Genomic DNA, 6,000 nt, shown 5'->3' with positions numbered 1-6,000 from the left:
GTTGTGAAGGAGAACCATCATCTCTTTGTTATTTGGATTCGCGAGAACGAGAGGTGCTACTTCTCTTTCCGACCCTGTGAAATCACTCGCGGTTTTGAGGAACTTCTGGTCATAATACAAATTGTGCCAGAATTTGAAGAAATTTGCAATTTGTGTTTCATGCCCATCTGGAGTGAACAGAGACCAGTTGAGGCTTGAGTGTCCTGGATATTGCTCCATAGCCAAGAGGAAGACGACTACTCTCTCCATGTACTCCCTCATGCTGAGATAAGTAAACATGTGTGCATTTGATAAGTAAAGGGTAGCAAAGTCAACAATGCCAGAATGAGCATCCTGGCTGATACCATGAACTCCACCTCTACCAAACTCGCTGACGATGATGGGAACATTCCTTCCTTTCTTTATGTGAGAATAGTTTTCTATCAAGTCAATCACCCCAACCAGTCGTGCCTCGTTGATGCCAGAAAACGAATGACTTCCACCAGGATACATGGAGATCGTTGTAAGCATGGAAGGAAAAGAAATCCATGTGATCCAGAGACATGTCCATAAACTGTGCCATTCTTTTCCACACGCTGAAATTATTTGCATCTGCTCTGATCGTATAGCCAGTGTATGTTGGGCCTCCAACTTTGATCCCAAATCTTGATTTTAGCTTTTGTGCCACAGCTTTGTGAAAGTTTATCACAGTCGTTGAGTCGAGGATCTTATAAGAAGCGTCGGGTTCGTTCATGACTTCAAAGAATGCAGGCAAATGACCTCCAGTGTAATCCTTGGCACTCTGAACCATCAAGGACACAAACTCGGCCGCCGCATCTAGGTTATTGGGGAACTTTCCTCCATGGTGGGACTTGTCAATTCAACTGGGCCAGCTGAGACCTAACAGAAAAATATGGATACTCTAATCAATAGCATGTATGTCAATGTCACTGGACAAATGTCACTAGTGCATTCTGTCAACCTGACTTGCGTTATCCACGTTTTTAGCGACTTAATGTGCTTGAGTATGTGTTACAAGAAAGTTAAGTTTCTGTGTCATTACACATGATTAAAGAATTCTGTCAATACTGTCAAAATGTGTTCAACATGATAATACCTGTGTGCGCTACCAAGAAAACCTCTGACAAAATCAGTATTTATTAACATGTTACTTTTCTGTGGTAATCTATCATTTCGTTTGTCTGCCAGGGAATAAATGGCATGCTGTGGCTTTCTGTAAAGCCATGCGAAAAAGGAACTGGCGATATGGTTACGTATTTGCGTGAAATGGCAAGGGTAGAAACTAGGCTTTGATATAGGCTTGTGGACACTCCTTCCTGAGGTAGATATTGTCAGTAATGTTTACTCATGAAATATACTGACCAGCAAAAGAAACGCAATTCAAGAAATCAAAACAATTGTGTTAAAGTATCAAAGTATCTCATGCTGAAAAAGTATAATTTTCATGAACTCTGAGTTGCGTCTTTTTGCTAGTCAGTATACGTTTTCCTCAATACCAGTCAGCAGCAGTAATTATCGATTGTCTGGTTCGCGTACATCTGTGTGTGAGGTTCGGCTACAAACACTTGTTTACGTGAGGCCACCAGTTCTCTTTTCGTTAACACCTGGTGTCATCACTGTCCAATTCATAAGATTTTCGCAAATATTTGACCATTTTCATGCCCTATTATTTCTGTTTCGAAAGATAGTCACATCATTCCTATGTGGTGTTATTACAGAAATTCACTGAAGAAACTATTTATCTGGAAGTCAGTGGTTAACGTTGCACAACTTTTCTGGAGGCTTATCAATGGCATTCAGCCATCTTGGGTTAATATCTAATATCTAGCCAAATATCTACAAGTGCTCTCACAGGGTACAAAGTTTGTGTCCTGACACATATTTCAAATACAGTTAAATAACTAAGGTTTTACTAAGACTTTAATTCAAGTGAGGGAAGGATCTCCGATTCCATAAGACGTCAGACAGTCGACTTGACACTACGAACCAGGCTAGCTATTATCGAAACGGTGGTAGACCTACGAACTTCTTAAGCCCATTCTGAACACATGCATGAAAGTTAAGAATTCTTCGGGCTACGAACGTTTTGAGAATAAGGGCCCAGGGCCCCGTTTCACAAAGCTCTCGTAAGCCTAAGATCTCGTATCACCTATGATATATCTTACGATACCACGCTAATGGCTCATTTACGAGAGCAAATACTTACCGTATTTTTATTGTAAATTTAAGGTATCGTAAGCCTACGAGAGCTTTGTGAAACGGGGCCCAGGTTCGTAAATACCTAACCGTGTTATGCTTCACTAGCAAGCGAGCGAGTTCTGAAGATGGGGGTTAGAATTTTCTGCAACCCATTATTAGTAAGAGTCGACAAACGGGTTCAGGTGGCCAAGACTCGCTGACTTGGTTGATTCTTGCTTTCCTATCCCACCGGCATAGGCGGATGCTTATTATGTCAATTAATGTACTGTCTGGTCCGGACATCACTAAGCGGGAATATTGCTGAGTTCGAGATAAACAACGAATAAAACATACAATTACCAGCAAATTGAAAACTAATTTCGACGTCCACTGACAAGATCAGTCTCGAGCCGTGGGTGTATTTCAGGGTTATTTTAGGGCTTTTCATACCTGCCAGCCTCCGTGAAAGCAGAAACATTTTGTGAGTTCTGCTTTGGACACGATCACTACGCTCTTTTCAAGTAAACCTTTGAACGCTAAAAATTAAATAATTCCGACAGTGTCTTCCTGGTGTGTATGCAAAGATGCAAAGATGCATAAAGGCATATGGATTGAAACACAGAGCCAAGCGCCTTTCAAACATTCGTCATGTTAAGGGGATAGCGCATCAAAGGTTTTGAACTGAAAGACAGTTCTCAGATATCCGGCTTTTAAAAACATGCACCCTGAAGATCCGGGTTAGAATCGATCTTCAGTAACCCATGCTTGTCGTAAGAGGCGCCTAACGGGATCGGGTGGTCAGTCTCGCTGACTTGGTTGTCACATTTGCACAGATCGATGCTCATGCTGTTGATCACTGGATTGTCGGGTCCAGATTCGATTATTTACAGACCGCCGTCATATAGCTGGAATATTGCTGAGTGCAGCGTAAAACTAAACTCACTCAAAAAAGCACACAATACCAAACAGGCAGCCAGGAGAATCGTAGAAGATGAGATCACTTTCAAGCGGCTTTAATAAATATTGTCCATTAAAAAGTATGGTTCTTCTTTACAACTTACCTTTTATTTCCCACACCATATTCTTTATGCCGCTTCCATAAGCATGGACCTGCTCCATATAGTAGTCCCAAGTCCTCTTCTTCAGACTTTGGTCTTGAAGGTAGTGGGGATCTGGGTAACCATGGTGAGATGGGTTTTGGTGCCACTGTTGATTAATGATATAAGATAAAGTAAATCCAACAAAGAGGGTTCAGGCAATCGTATCACGGTCAGTCTAGTTTCGGTCATCAACTCGTGCTGGTCCGTGATGTCATCGCTTTTCGCCAAACCGAAATACAATACAGCAGGAATATTGCTGAGTGTGGCATTCAACTATAAAACACCCTCAACTCAAGTGCCCTTGAACCCTTCACACATTGCTAGAAGAGCGAGTGGGGCTTCTCCCAAGAAGCCCTAACAAACTGAACCCACCAAGACTATTTTGGAGAATATGAAGACTCTCCAGTACTGCCGCCTTCTTCTTTACAGTGTCAGAGGAGCAAGCCTGGTTACTCTCAGAAAAGAGACTGGAAAGTACCAAAATTGCACAACTTGCAATTGGCATTTGGTATGCAAGCAGAACATTTCGATTCAAATTCTCTCTGAAGAGTGGCTTACCTGGTATCAACAAGACTAGAGGTCCGAGACCTGCATTAATTATGTCTTTCCTATCACAGTATATACTGGAATATTCAAAGCGCATTTAAACCGAACTTACTCACTGTTTATTATATGCAGCGACATTTTTGTCCCTTCATCAGGTTCATTAAAAGAAGAATAGTTGGTTTTAGATGTCGTGACAATAAGGCATAATGGTACCTACATTCTCAAAGAGGCCTCCATTTAAATCTCTGTTGAGCCACCGTCCTGTCATGGTACCTATAGCTTTAAGCTTTGAGAAAAGACTAGACCTGTCGAGACCGTTGTGTTTATTCCATCTGTCCACCTCATAATGAACACGTCCACCTTGGGACAGCCACTCGTTGTAGATGGTGACTGTGGTGTCTGAGAGCACCTCGCCCCACAGCAACACCGTAACAAACGCTACCACCGATACAACCTGCATGACTATACAATTTCAGGTGAGACGAGGTTGTTATATACTTAGACACAGGGTGTGAAAAGTCCATGTGTTATGCACACCTTGTTCGAGATATATAACCCCATATCAGTTAAATATTTTTAAATACCATCACGAGTGTAAGGAATGTGAAGTTTTAAATATAAGTCAGTTGTTTAATCTAGAATGCGCCCTCACAATCTCAAAAGATTGTCCATATACAGGTTTTAAGGCTGGTTCCACAAACAAGTACTTTTGCACATATACTAGCCACATAAAGAAACTGTGCATTGTCAAAACATTATCCCAGTTGATAAGTACGATAACAATGTCAAAGGTACATATAAACTGTAATGGAGGGATCATGAGACCATAACAAGTCGGGGAATTTCAATTGAAAAGTCAATCACAATGACGTCACGAGTCCACAAGCGGGACAGGGGTCAAACGACCATGTCACAAGCTCAATAACGGGTATGTCTACCATCGGCACCTGTACCCTGTCGGTGTAGTCGTTTGAGGACAGGTCCAACATTTGCTCGAATTCCCACTTCTGTAGGACGATTTCTGATGGTTTGGTCGGAAATTATTCGAAGACCAGGTAACTGTCCTGCAGTGTCCGTTGCTGTAGTAAATCAGTGACATAGGTGAAACACCCAGATGAATCGGTCCTGAGCAGTCACCCTTGGTCTTCCACTTTTGGGACAATCTTGGGTCAAATTGAAGCTGGAATATCGATGTCATAATCGAGATATGGGACTATGGTGGACGTTGAATATATTGCAAAGGCAGACTGGGACTCTCCTGCTTCCAAACAATAGGACCAGTTGCTATTTTCCTGTTTCTTGATCACTCCGTTTTCCAGTTGTTGTTTTTTGCAGTAAACACGGATGAATTTCATCAGACAAGCAATGCCTATTGTCGTTTCTTCATGATCCACATGTGTTTATACCATACTGCCATCTCAAAAAGCATGCACCCATCCTCAGAATGCCACACATACTAGCCCAAAACGGATCGTTTAGCTTGAAAAACTTTTTAAATACAACTACAGCGTGTTCTTTGAGGCAAGTGGTCACTATCTTGAGATGAAACGATTTGTTTTACGAAAAACGACATCGTCCCCCAAAGTCCAAAAAGTACAAATTTACCCTTTTGACTCGAACTGTCAAAGTTGGTTCTTGCAACCAAAAACTTCATTCGCGAAATCAAAAGTCATGCATGTTCATAAACGTGCTACCAAAAGATCAAAGGTGGGGATTAACTGGTTCAACAATGAAGTGGCATGTTTAACTCCGCATCTAATCACACATTGTCATCACACTTACCAAATGATTTATTCTTCACACACATAACCTTAATTAACTTCTTACCAGTGTCTCGTTGATCACAGACCGACAGGAAATCTCTAAACAAACAATGGTGCATGCTGTTGTCACGTGCTTATCTTTTGAATACAAAATGAGAAGTGAGGAAAACGGATTTGGATTATCTTTATCTATGTTTTGTTTTTGGTTTAGTATTTAAGATCAATACGTTTAGGAACATTGCAGAGCAGTTCAGTATTATATATTTCAATGTATTATGTAATATATGTTATTCAATCATCATTTAATGTGGACATATGTAATGGTAATCACTGAATGCAACTGAAACCAAAAAGAGCCATACCGATTCTGATTTACTGAAACGTATGGAACCCACTGGAGCCTTTCGGGAATC

The 6,000-nt window shown here is 41.2% G+C and overlaps 1 long non-coding RNA gene across 1 annotated transcript; it reads right to left on the bottom strand.

The window, feature by feature from the left end:
• Positions 1 to 491: 491 nt before the first annotated feature.
• LOC124272622 lies at positions 492 to 4,272 on the bottom strand. The gene is made up of 3 exons (XR_006897375.1): positions 4,042 to 4,272; positions 3,240 to 3,384; positions 492 to 879 (listed from the first exon to the last, which is right to left on the bottom strand). It is a non-coding gene; the product is annotated as an uncharacterized LOC124272622 (long non-coding RNA).
• Between the last annotated feature and the right edge of the window lie 1,728 nt (positions 4,273 to 6,000).

Source organism: Haliotis rubra, unplaced genomic scaffold, assembly GCF_003918875.1.
Source record: "Haliotis rubra isolate DU_JTF1 unplaced genomic scaffold, ASM391887v1 Scf171, whole genome shotgun sequence".
Taxonomy (NCBI): Eukaryota; Metazoa; Mollusca; class Gastropoda; order Lepetellida; family Haliotidae; genus Haliotis; species Haliotis rubra.
This window is presented reverse-complemented; position numbering and strand designations above follow the sequence as displayed.